At 46.2% G+C, this 14091-nt stretch overlaps 1 protein-coding gene and 1 pseudogene across 1 annotated transcript in view; both read right to left on the bottom strand.

Annotated features, from left to right (window-relative positions):
* Positions 1-14091, bottom strand: part of PPA1 (inorganic pyrophosphatase 1) — a 316872-nt gene that overhangs the window by 57383 nt on the left and 245398 nt on the right. The gene's annotated exons all lie outside the window — the stretch shown is intronic.
* Positions 3159-3277, bottom strand: LOC134895960 (5S ribosomal RNA; annotated as a pseudogene).

The raw sequence follows: 14091 nt of genomic DNA, 5'->3' as shown, positions 1-14091 counted from the left end.
GCAGTATTCTACCGTCTCATCTTAAAGTCACAGCTGCAGTGTTCTTCAGCCTCATCCTAAAGTTACGGCCACAGTCATCGTTCTACTTTCAGTTGCGTTTCCAGTTATATCCGGTACCAGCCCAGATTACAGTTGCATCCCAGTCTTACGAGTAACCAGCCCGATTCTCAGTCTCACCAGTAACCAGTCCATCTTACTATCTCGCCAGTAACCTGGAGTACATAAGCACCTACTCCTGTGACACTATATCCAGTACAGTCTCACCTATACATTCATCATCCTGCTATCAAAGTCCCTGGTGATCCAGTGGTCAGGATACGGCTTCCTCTACCGAGGCCCGGGTTCGATCCCTGGTCAGGGATTGCTCCTTCTTCTCACTGATTCCTACAGACCAGCCTAATATTCACATAGTCCTCCAGTTGCCCGCACAGACTTCACTAACACCGGGTTCACAAAAACCACAGTCATGACAAGGATGACATAACAATGCCCCTAAATCTGAATTCCTAACTGAAGCAAAATCAGCAGAAAGAAAACTTTAGCCGTCAACCATTTAAGATCCAATCTTTCAAGTGGTTCAAATGGGACAACCTGAAGGGCCTTTAGGACTAACTTAAATCCCAAGGCACTGTAGGAAGAACAAAAAGGTTTAATGTGTTACATTGCTTGGAAGAAAAAGTACGCACATCCTGTAGGTTAACAATTTTCTTGTGGAACCATACAGTCAATGCTGACTCTTGTACTCTCAAGGAAGTCAGCCATAACCCTATATGCATTCCTGCGTGAAGGAAGACTCTGGAAATTCTGAAAAAATCAAGGGTCAAATTTTTGATCCCTACACCACAGAAGGGGTGTGGTTCATCAAATCGACAGTGTCTAGGTCGACAATGTTTAGGTCGACCACTATTAGTCGACAGTCACTAGGTCGACATGGATGGAAGGTCGACAGGGTTTCTAGGTCGACATGTGCTAGGTCGACATGAGGATTTATTTTTATTTTTTGGTGTCGTTTTCTTCGTAGAGTGACCGGGATCCCAAATTAGTGCACCGCGTCCCCTCGCATGGCGCGCTTCGCTCGCCATGCTTCGGGCATGGTGCCTTCGCTCCGCTACCGCTTGGCACACTTTACCGTTCCAATCGTAGTCCACGTGGATCGTGAAGTATGAAAAAATTCAAAAAAAGAAAAAAAATGTGAATAACTCATGTCGACCTTTAGACCTGTCAACCTAGCACATGTCGACCTAGAAACCCTGTCGACCTTCCATCCATGTCGACCTAGTGACTGTCGACCTATAGTGATCGATCTAAACATTGTCGACCTAGACACTGTCGATCTTCAGACCGGTTCCCCACAGAACATAGGCTTGCCATATTTGGTGATAAATGCGAGCTGAGGAAATTTTCCTTGCTCTGAGCATAATTAGAATTACATGTTGAGTCCTCTTGCCTTCAGGATGGAGGTCTCAAGAGTCACTTAGTCAAAGACAGTCCATGCAGGCGTTTGTGATAACCAGGACCCTGAGACGGTAGATCTGACCATTGAAGTAGGAATGGAGCATCCATCGACATCCTTTGCAGATCTGTGTATCAATGTCTGCTGAAGCTATTAGTATCACAGCACCCTTTCCTTGTCTTACCTTTCGTATCACCCTGTATCACAAGGCGATTGGTGGAAACACAAGAACCAGACAAGTCATCCTCAAGATCCCTTTGGGATTTGTTCTTGACTCGTATGCGAAACCTTTGTTGTTCTGACAGAACGGCATAAGATGTATCTCCGGTAACCCCCATTATCCTAGGGGTGCAAGTCCATACGTTTATCTGAATGGCGAGTTGACTGAGGAAATCTGCTTCCCAGTTTAGGACTACCGGAATGAGTACTGCGGACAAGGCTGGATAACGAAGTTCTGTCCGTCTTAAAGTGTGACTTACCTTCATTATGTTTTGGCTGCCACTGCCATTACATGACCGAGCAGATTCAATCTGGATTCATCAGAAGGATATTCTTTGCCTGAATAAATACTATATCTATCTATATATCTCTGTCTGTCTATCTATATATCTATATAGCCCTATGTTACAATATATTTATTGGCAGGCAACATTTCTTCCTTGGTCCACTGCCCCTGGAAGCAACTCCTTGACACTCCATCCCAGCCCCACAGGCTGGCATCCATCGTCAGAGTTGCCATCTGATATCCAAAGGAGCCTTCCTTGCCCAGGATAGGATGTTCAATAACCATCAAGCTATTGACCTCCTAACTTCCAGAGGAAGACTATAATCTGCGCTTTTATTGTCTGATGAAAAACCTTTCTGCTAGAAAATGATCAGACATTGCAGATGTATCTAATGGAAACAAGTATACTCCATCATGTCCAATGTCTACACCATCAAACCCATCACACGCATTACTGCGTAAATGGATACCGTTTGAACAAAATATCCAAAATTCACTTAATGATTCAGGAGTTGCTACACAGTCAGAAGTAATTATTTTCTGAATACCCAATTTCAACACAGCCCCCAAATGAGTCATCCAATGTGACAGATCCAAAAATGACTTTGCCCAATTTATGAGCCAACCCCATCTCTGTAACAAGGCATTTTCTGTTACAGATGACAGAACAATTCCTGAGACTTTGCTAGGATTATTAAGTCATCGAGGTACGGGTTTTAATAAAATGATTATCTCCTGCTAGCAAAGATAGGATGCCATCACTACCATAATTTTGGTTAATACTCTGGGAGCTGTGGTCAGCCCAAATGGCATGGCCTGAAATAGAGGCTGAATGATAGCAACCTAATATAGAACTGATGGAACGAAAAGTGCTATAGGAACATGTGGATAGGCATACTAAATATTCCGGAATGCCCTAAATCCTCCTGCTCTATGGCAGAAATAATGGAACGTAAAAAGTCTCCATATGAAACCGGAGGCACCCAAAAGTACAGTGCTTTGAAATGGAGTATGGGCCAGAATGACCCATTTGGCTTCTGGACTAGAAACTGGTTGAAATCAAACCTTGTCCTTATTGTGCAGGAGGAATGGAATTATCACTCCTGACTGAAGCACCTGAACTGCCTCTTGCAAAGCCCTAGTCTTCGTTTCCACTGAAGACGGGCCGGTACAATTTGTAATGAGGTTGTTTCCTGAATACACCTACAGTACTTGGTATTACCAGGTGGTTTACCATCCAAGTACTAACCAAGACCAACACTGCTTAGCTTCCAAGATCAGATAAGATTGGGCATGTCCAGTGTGGTTTGGCTGTAGATCATATTGTGGGAAACCGCTTTTTGCACCCAGACATCTTAGTAGACTGCTGCCAGCTCTGTGCAAACTGAAGAAATCGGCCTCCCACCCTAGGTCGCCCCAGGTGGAGGCCCTCACCAACAGGCTGATGGCTTATCTTCAGATTCGAAAACTGGTCCTCTGTTAGCCCAATACCTTTTAGTCCTACCAGACTTGTTGGATTGGGGCGGTTTGCCTTTTAACCTTTCCTTTTCCTTGATTCTGAAAGGACTGGAAAGCTGGAAACGAGGCTTGAATATTTATGTGAAAAGAAACTTCACTTTCTTGGAGACCGATTTCAAATACTGTTAATTCTTTATCAAAAGAAAGAGCTAAGACTCCAGAACCTTCCTGGATTCTGAGTCAGCTTATCATGTACATAGCCAACCCACTCTGTGAGCTGCTGCTGCTGTCTGAGAGGCAAATGTACCCATATCCAGGTCCACTTATCGCTGTTTGATATGCAATATGGATTTTTGCTTTCTAGATCCCCTTTCAATGCATCAGCCCAGGCTGCCACTGCTTACGCTATCTGAGCTGAAGACAAGGCTGGTCTAATGATGTCCCAGACAAAAAGACAAAACTGTCTTTAGAAAACCATCAAGTCTCCTATCCGTGACATCATTGATTTATGTTGAAAACAAAAATAAATGTAGATTGTCGCAGCAATCTAAGGTCTGCGAATCTACTTAGAAAGCCACCCTTTTTTAAACAGTCCCCAGCTGGATGAATTCTAACTTTTTCTACTGGGCGTAACCCAAACATAATTTCCATCAGCTGTTTTGGGATGTTTTAACATAGCTGCCTTAGTTTCTAACACAGGCTCCGCTGCTTCTGAGGATAAAATGGCTTACATAGCACTAATTAGCTCAGGTATGTCCACTGAGCTGAGACCTTCTGAAGTGCAATGAGTCCTCAGCTAAACATGTGTAGACTATGAAGATGTTGTATCATGTCTATGTGATATACTTACATGCAGCCTCTTAACAAAGGCAGGCTGAAAGGCTGGTGGTAAGGGTTAATAGGATAACCTATCGCTGATATAGGAGCTGGCATTATCTGCTCAGCTACATTGGATAATTTTTGTGCAAAGTAGCACATGAAGGTTCAACCAGAACCTGTGCCTGCCTCGGTTACTTAAGAGGCTTTGGAGACAACTAAACCACTTTGCACATAATCCCACTGAACCAGTCTGTAATCACTTTAAAATTTGTTAAAGTGACATACAATCCGACCCTACCCTGCTGTGCACCAGCATTGGGGATCGGATACACAGAAAAACGGACAGAATTTATAGTAAAATCAGCAATCACACTAGCAGTCACAGGTTATACATTAGTATAATAAGCACATAATCAACTACAAATACATTTCAGGTATGTAGGAGAAACATATTACTGAATTACCTATATAGGAGTTTTAAACGTATTCAGTTGCACAGCAAAGGAAAACCACAGCAAAAGTTATCAGACTCATAAGCATCAGGCACTTTAACTATTCATACTCAAAGGTAGATAGAGACTTAGTGCTGTATTACCCGCTCAGTAGAGTGGGATACAGGGAGACTCACCCCATTTCTAGAACCGATCAATATGTTTGCGAACGCGGAGTGGATCCAGACGCTACTAGTGTACACAATCGCCCAAGTGAACACTGACGCACCAGTCACACAGCCGCCTATGCTGCGACTGGGTTCCCCGAGTATACAGCATCTCCAATGGAAGCAGGAAAAACAGTTCATGGCGGGAGACTCGAAGGAAACTGGGCCATGAAACAGGGGGAGCGTCTGACTCCCCACTGCTGACATCAACCCTAGGGATCGCGGCCTCATACTACCCCTGGAGCCTATGATCCCTAAGGCCTAGCGTTGGTGCACTCTCGGTGGCAGCCATGTCAGCGACTGTTTGGTAGTCTCCTCCCAAAACAGTGCGGCTGTGTCCGCGTTCCCCCTCTAAGCGGAACCGATGCCTTACCGTCTCCCCGTTCCCCGGCCACAGCCTGGTAACGTCTGCTGGACCCGATAGTATATCTGACACAGACGCCCGCCGAAACAGCACTGTACTCATGGGTAAGCGTTGTTACAACCCGGCGGAGAGTTGTTGGAGCGACTATTTATAAGGTACGTATAAGACGATTTTTAGAAAGATCACTCAGAAAAAATAGTAAGACTATAAAAATAAAATAAGAAAGCTTATGGCTGCTACAAAACAGCAGCCCTCTGACCATGGTCTGGCTCCTGCCACAACCAACAAAAAACTGATTTGCCTGAGTCAGGAGGTGGATAGATGGACGGGCCTGTTGAATGCAAGGAGGCCGAAAAGCTTTGACCATTTGGTGCAAATCCGCTGACGCTCCACTAAATCCCAATGTATCCTGTAGATAGCATTTCTCCTGCAGGGTCCACAGAGTATGTTACAGTGATTTCCAGGAATACATTTCGTATACAAACACAGAATATAGGCATGCCGCATATCATTTTAAATCAGCAGAAGCTGCTTGTGCCTCTAGGCATTCCAAATGCCCTAAGCATTTGCCTATGCCTAGGGCCGTCTCTGATGGTACCTTAAATGATTCAACCTATAAGTGTCCACTATGGTGTAAATAAACAAAAGGAAGCTCTAATGCTAAAAGGAATAACCCACATACAGTGTAACATAACACAAGTGCATACAGTATATTACAATATCAAGGCTGATTTAAACACAGTATAGTGTTAGCAGCAACATGCTATGGGGGATGGAGAATGATTCTCAGAGGGATAGGTACGGTGGGCTATTGCGCACTTGGAATAAGAAGCTGCACACTTAGAGTATCATATGACATACAAACACCATATGTCGTGATTAATTTTGTGAAAAAAGTGAAAAATGATATCTATGGTGTGCGCTAATTTTCCCAGGGAAATGGCAATAATCATAAACCAATTCTTAGTTTATGACAAATATGACAATTGTTTATTGTTTAGACATCCATAGTTATAAAGTGACACAGTGCACATAACATGGCTCAAAACAAACAATAACACATAATAAAAAACGATGACATGTAAAATATAAATGAGTGATTAAAATGATTAAAATTATATTGCACAGACCCTTAATTTGTAATCATAAAAGGACAGTCTTTGTGCAAATAGTTTAAGAAGGGTGAGACTCCTGACTCATACCGTATGGGGTATGTGGTGTGTGCCTTGATGTAAAGGGGTTCCAGCCGGGCAGCCCAGCACCACACCACAAGCTTGGCCCAAATCGCAGATGGAAGCAGCGAAGACGGCAATGGAAGTCCAAAGAAGTCCAGAAAGACTTAAGAGTCCCACTCCAGGCACAACGCGTTTCGGATGTATTTTTCAAGCACTTGATCTTCGAGCTACTTGAACTCATCTTAGTCCATAATCATTTCATGTATGATGGCAACTACTATATTCAATGTGCGGGAACCGCAATGGGGTCCAATGTGGTCCCAATCTATGCAGGGGTCTTCATGTATGAATATGAAACAACATATCTTCCCCAAGTTTGGTTAGAGGATTTTATACTACAAGAGGTATATTGATGATATTTTTTTGCTGTGGAGGTACACCAAGGAGACTTTTAATGAGATGCTTGGTACATTGAATTCTTTAGAGAGCAGTGTCCGTTTTACGGGACATTGTAGCCAATCAGCCATTCAATTTTTGGAAGTGACTGTTCAAGGCTAAAAACAACTTTGTTCCGAAAGGAAACAGACAGGAATACTTTATTGCACGCTGCAAGTAATCATCCTCCACACCTGAAAAATAGCCTTCCTATCTCGCAATTTAGGCGGGTAATATGGAATAATTCTGATCGAGACACTGATGAATCTCAACCAGCAGAGATGAAACACCACTTTTTGGATAGGGGCTATAATTCCAGGATTATAGAGGGTTGCCTCACCAAAGCACATAACCCCCCCCCAAAAAAAAAAAAAAAAATGCATAGACACTTAAACAAGAAAGGTGATCGTTTGACATTTGTAACCCAATTTGACAAGAAATCACCTCTGGTTGCTAGATCTATTAAGGAGCACTGGTCAATCTGGTCTACGGACTCTTCTTCAGCATCATATAATAAAGAGACGGCATTGACGTCGTATAGAAGGGGCAGAAATCTGAACAACTTTTGATGCATCCCAGTGGACTAGGTAATACCAAAGACAATACCTGGTTAATGACACAAAAACCTGGCTGCCTTAAATGTGTCGGTTGTACCACTTGCCGCTCTATGGTGTCAGGTATGAGTTTTCCGCAGCCACAAACGGGAAGGCCTATCCGGATTCTATATAAACTCCACTGCCATATGGAGTTTGTAATTTATTTGTTAACTTGCCCCTGTGGGTTGTCCTATGTCGGGATGACCACATGCACTTTCCGGGAGAGAATGGCAAACCATAGGATGATGATCCGCCAGGCTATATCCACTGGAGTATCTGAGAAACCAGTTGCTTCATGACACTCGGACACCAAATCTCTGCTTTACAATGTCGTATCATTGACTGGGTACCACCACCACCACGAGGTGGAGATAGGGCGTTAATTCTTAAGAAACTTGAGGCAAGATGGCTTTTTCTATTAGGAACTGTGTCACCTCATGGCTTAAATGAATATAATTCTCTCAGTGCTTTTCTTCATTGATTTTGCACCACATTTTGGCGTGTTGTGACCCTGGGATTGACCCTTTCCATTTGTAAATAAATAATCTGGATAGGGTTAAATCTGGATATTTGAGATGAAGAAAATAATTTTTTGGGATTTTTTATTATTTTTTTTGGCCAACACACTCTCCAGTGTGTATGAAGGTGGGTACACACTAATAGATATATCTGCAGATCAATTGATCTGCAGATATATCTATGGACGGATTGGGCAGTGTGCTGTGCATACACACTGCCTGATCCGTCGGGGACGGACGTCATGAACTGGGCGGGCGTGTACACACGCACACCCAGTTCAGCTGTCAATCACCGCCGGCCGCCGCAGCATGTGTACGGGCGGTCGGCCGACCGCCCCGTACACACACAGCGACGCGCCAATATATTGGTAGATATATTGGCCGTCGGCTGTGCTGCGCGGCCGACGCGATACGTCTGTGAACGACGGAGTTCACAGACGTATCGGCCGTACACACTGGCCGACGGTCCCGCGATATATCGGCCGTTCAAGAGAACGGCCGATATATCGACCAGTGTGTACGGGCCTTTAATATTTTGTGGATTTGAGTTTATATTTGTGTTTATCAGTACATTATACTGTTGTGGTTGTATGTACATGGTTTTAACTTTTTCTCTATGTATGTATTTATATAAGTTGCTTCTCCCTGACTGGCTCCCTGATGTTCCAGCAATTTCTTCTACACTAGAGAATATTGTTTTGTTGTGTTTTACATTATATACTTTTGTTAGTGGTTCCCATGGTGCTATGGTATGAGCTGCAAGTATAATTCCCTCTAGTATACAGCGGCGTCTCCGGCCGCGAGTACCAGTAAGTAAAGGGAGTTTTTTTCTGGCTACCTGGGTTGATATTATACTTTGCGATAAGGTTGATTAACAATGTGTCCCCCTGAAAAGATTATGGTTTAATCTCGTGGTGATTGGTGCATATGATTGGCGCCATTATTTGAAATAGTTTGGGGTCTCGTCAGGTACAAACCTTTTGATACCGGTGAACATGGGCAGCTGAGATATGCTGTATTTGCTGCATATGTTGTGCATCCTGACGACAATCCGGATTGGATCGAAACGTCGATGAATGAAATAACCTTTTGAGACATCATGCTGTTAAGTATGAATTAAATATTTTACGTGCAAAATTTCTGGTGAGTGCCCCACTATTATGCTCGCTCTCTCATAATTAAAATATATATATATATATATATATATATATATATATATATATATATATATACATATACACACACACACACACACACAGATACATACATACAGATACATACATACATACAATAGATACATACAATAGATACATACAATAGATGCGGGGGCGCACAAGTAACTATAAGTGAGCACTGTAAGTGCACGTGATTATGTGGAAAAAAGTGTATACAAAAAAGATAAAATAACACTTATCCAATTAGTGGATGACAGCAACCTTAAACAATGTGATATGTGCTTGGTGTCACGAACCTCGGGCAGCGGCGACCGCGCTTGTCCCTGCGGGTGGCCTGGTCTGCCCGGCGCCTCTCTTTCCCTGACGGTCTCCGGCTTCAGCGGCGGGTCGGCACTGCTCTCCGGCGGCTTCCCGGAAGCAAGGACGCCGCCATCACAAGCGAGGGCAAGGAGGCGGAGCAGGTCTGACGTCACCTGCCTGCTCCGCCAATCAGGCTAGGGCGGGGAATTTAAAATCGGATACCAGGCAGAGATCCGGTGCCTGAGTATCTTCGTTTCTCCTGCGGAAGCTGTGATTCCAGAGCTCCCTCGTCCCTGCAAGCATCCTGTGCCTCCAAGCATCCCGTGCCTCCAAGCATCCCGTGCCTCCAGTTCCCTCCGTGCCTCCAATTACCTCCGTGCCTCCAATTATCTCCGTGCCTCCAATTATCTCCGTGCCTACAAGCACCTCGTGCCTCCAAGCACCTCTGTGCCTCCAAGCACCTCCGTGCCTCCAGTTACCTCCGTGCCTCCAGTTATCCCCGTGCCTCCAGTTATCCCCGTGCCTCCAGTTATCTCCGTGCCTACAAGCACCTCTGTGCCTCCAAGCACCTCTGTGCCTCCAAGCACCTCTGTGCCTCCAAGCACCTCTGTGCCTCCAAGCACCTCTGTGCCTCCAAGCACCTCTGTGCCTCCAAGCACCTCTGTGCCTCCAAGCACCTCTGTGCCTCCAAGCACCTCTGTGCCTCCAAGCACCTCCGTGCCTCCAGTTACCTCCGTGCCTCCAAGCACCTCATCCCTCCAAACACCTCGGTGTCTCCAAACACCTCCGTGCCTCCAAGCACCTCCGTGCCTCCAAGCACCTCCGTGCCTCCAAGCACCTCCGTGCCTCCAAGCACCTCCGTGCCTCCAAGCACCTCCGTGCCTCCAAGCACCTCGTGCCTCCAAGCACCTCGTGCCTCCAAGCACCTCATCCCTCCAAACACCTCGGTGTCTCCAAACACCTCCGTGCCCCAAGCACCTCCGTGCCTCCAAGCACCTCCGTGCCCCCAAGGGCCTCCGTGCCCCCAAGGGCCTCCCTGCACTCTCTGTACTCCCAGCACCTCAGTGCCTCCAATACCACAGTGTCTCCAATATCTCAGTACCCCAGCCTTCAGTATTTCTACTAGTCTTGTCTTACAGGAGACCTTCAAGAATTCCTCTGGGCCTCCCGCCTGCCGTCTTAGTCCTGCATGAGGAAAACCTACATCCGGCCATCTCTACTACGACCCAGTGGCGGTTCCTCTTCCCGGTCATCGGAAGAAGCCCCGAGTCCACAACACTCCCAAACCAGGTCAGTGACAGTATACTCAGGCCCCATGGACTCGGGGAATCGGAACACGGACTCGAGTGCCATTCAGAACCTGGCTTCTCGAGTGCAAAGTCAGGAAGCAGCGCAAGGCCAGGTGATGCAGTACCTCCAGCAGTTGTCCGGGCGTCTGGATCAGATTCAGGCGTCTCTGGCCTCAGTAATTCCGGCACCTGTTCCAGTAGTCGCACCAGTTGCCGTTGCCAGCAATGTTCAACCATCGGCCGGTGTCACTCCACGCCTTCAGTTGCCTACTCCGCCCCGCTATAATGGGAATCCCAAAAATTGTCGTGGTTTCTTGAACCAATGCGAGGTACATTTCGAGCTACTTGCACACAACTTTCCTACAGACCGGTCCAAGGTAGCATATATTATTTCTCTGTTGGAAGGTTCTGCTTTGGATTGGGTGTCTCCATTATGGGAACGATCTGATCCCATGGTTTCCAACTACACCAACTTCATCTCGTCCTTTCGAAGGATTTTCGACGAGCCCGGCAGAATGACCACTGCTTCTTCCGATTTGCTCCGTGTTCGGCAGGGCGCCCGTTCCGTGGGCCAGTACGTGGTTCATTTCCAGACCATTGCTTCCGAACTACGCTGGAATAATGACGCCCTGAGAGCTGCCTTCTGGAACGGTCTTTCCGACCGGCTGAAAGATGAGCTGGTTACTAGAGATCTGCCGGATCCATTAGAAGATTTGATTTCCCTTTGCGTCAAGGTGGATCTTCGGATGCAGGAGCGTGGAAGAGAACGTAGCCGTTCGGATCGTTCCAGGTTCCGGAATCCTACTCCTAGGCCGGTGGCCTCACCCAGCTCAGATGAGCCCATGCAAATTAACCGCTCCCGACTGTCTCCGGAAGAACGACAGCGTCGTCGTGAGGGTAAACTCTGCCTTTACTGTGGAGCCGCAGATCATTTTCTTAAATCTTGTAAAGCCCGTCCGGGAAACGGGCAGGCCTAGCTTGTTCCGGAGGAGTCAAGCTGGGAGTTACGACAAAAGCTTCTCCAACTTCGGACTGCTTGCTTCCAGTAACTCTAGTCTCCAATTCAGTCTCCAGGTCTTGTGAAGCCCTATTGGATTCCGGAGCTGCAGGGAACTTCGTTTCTTCTTTCTGTGCCCAAAGTTTGGGTTTAAAGTTACGGCCTATCGAGCGGCCAATTTCACTGACGGCTATCAACGGGACTAGAATTTCCAAAGGTCTTATAATGTGGCGCACGGGGCCAGTTAAGCTGCAGGTCGGGGCTCTACATCAGGAAGATTTGGAACTCTTGGTAATCCCAGAAATGCCTCATGATCTGGTTCTTGGAATGCCTTGGCTGAAAAGTCATAATCCCCACATCGACTGGAAGTCGTCACAAATTCTGTCCTGGAGTCCCTTTTGTCACATTAATTGTCTTACTCCTGTTTGTCCGCTCCGTGTTACCTCCAAAACGGATGAAGAGCACATTCCGGAGGCATATCAAGGGTACAAGGACGTATTTTCGGAACAAGCTGCTGACCTGTTACCACCTCACAGGCCTTGGGACTGCCCTATTGACCTTGTCCCAGGGAAGACGCCACCTCGTGGTCGCACATATCCTCTGTCTCTTCCCGAGACTCAAGCCATGTCGGAGTATATTAAGTCCAATATGCTCAAGGGATTCATTCGCCCCTCTTCCTCCCCTGCCGGTGCAGGCTTCTTTTTCGTGAAGAAAAAGGACGGGGGGTTGAGACCATGCATCGACTACCGCGGCCTAAACGACATTACTATTAAGAATAAATACCCCTTGCCACTAATCACAGAGTTATTTGATAGGGTTCGTGGTGCCCGCATTTTTTCAAAACTCGACTTGAGAGGAGCTTACAATCTTATACGCATCCGAGAGGGGGATGAATGGAAGACTGCCTTTAATACCCGAGATGGGCATTACGAATACTTGGTGATGCCGTTTGGTCTTAGTAATGCTCCCGCGGTTTTCCAGGGGTTCGTCAACGAAATCTTTCGTGATATGCTGTATCAGAGCGTTGTGGTATACCTGGACGACATACTGATTTTTTTCCAAGAATCTTGTCGAACACAGGACTCAAGTCAAAGAGGTGCTACACCGTTTACGAGAGAATCATCTCTACGCCAAGCTTTCCAAATGTACCTTTGAAGTAACATCTATTCCGTTCCTCGGTTATGTCATCTCGGGGACGGAGCTTCGCATGGATCCGGAAAAGTTGTCGGCCATTCGCGACTGGACTCAGCCTCTTTCCCTGAAAGCAATACAAAGGTTCCTGGGCTTTGCGAACTACTACAGGAAATTCATTAAGGGTTTCTCCACCATTGTTGCGCCCATTACTGCCCTGACGAGGAAGGGTTCTAATCCTAGTTTGTGGCCTCCGGAAACCATTGTAGCTTTTTCTCGCTTAAAGTTAGCTTTCATGACGGCTCCAGTTCTCCAACAACCAAATTTCGAGGAACCCTTCTTCTTAGAAGTTGATGCATCTTCAGTCGGGGTTGGGGCTGTTCTCTCCCAGTATTCCTTTGATAAAAAATTACATCCGTGTGGCTTCCATTCTCGTAAATTCTCTCCAGCCGAACGAAATTACACTATTGGAGACCAGGAACTCTTGGCAATCAAATCTGCCTTGGAAGAATGGAGATATCTTCTAGAAGGGGCTAAACATGTGTTTACCATCTACACGGATCACAAGAACTTGCTGTACATCAAATCCGCACAATGCTTGAATCCTCGCCAGGCGAGATGGGCACTTTTCTTTTCCCGATTCTCGTTCATTATCAAGTACCGGGCCGGGACTCTCAATATTAAAGCAGATGCGCTTTCTCGTTCACAAGTTCCCACAGACAAGGATGAACCTCCGGAGCGGGGTTTAATTCTGAATCCAGTTTCTGTCTCTGCTGCTTTAACTACTCCAGCTCCTCCTCCTGGAAGAATGTCCGTGCCAGCTAGATTCCGCCCAGGAATACTACTGTGGGCCCATAACTCCAAGTTTTCCGGTCATCCCGGCGCTCAGAAGATGTACAAGTTTCTGCAAAGGTCTTACTGGTGGAACACCATGAGGAAGGATGTACAAGATTGCGTTAATTCGTGTCCCCAATGTACACAACATAAATCTCCTCGTCTGCCTCCTGCAGGGTTACTTCGTCCTCTGCCTATCCCTGTGAGACCCTGGACTCACATTTCCATGGACTTCATCACTGACTTGCCCTGTTCCAAGGGTTGCAACACCGTTTGGGTTATCGTTGACCGTTTTTCGAAGATGGCACACTTTGTGCCCTTGACTGGTCTCCCGACAGCACCGAAACTGGCTCTATTGTTTATCCGAGAACATTTTCGTTTGCA

This window comes from Pseudophryne corroboree, chromosome 3 (genome assembly GCF_028390025.1).
Source record: "Pseudophryne corroboree isolate aPseCor3 chromosome 3, aPseCor3.hap2, whole genome shotgun sequence".
In the NCBI taxonomy this organism is placed as follows: domain Eukaryota; kingdom Metazoa; phylum Chordata; class Amphibia; order Anura; family Myobatrachidae; genus Pseudophryne; species Pseudophryne corroboree.
The sequence above is the reverse complement of the archived record's forward strand: the minus strand, read 5'-3'. Positions and strand labels throughout refer to the sequence as shown.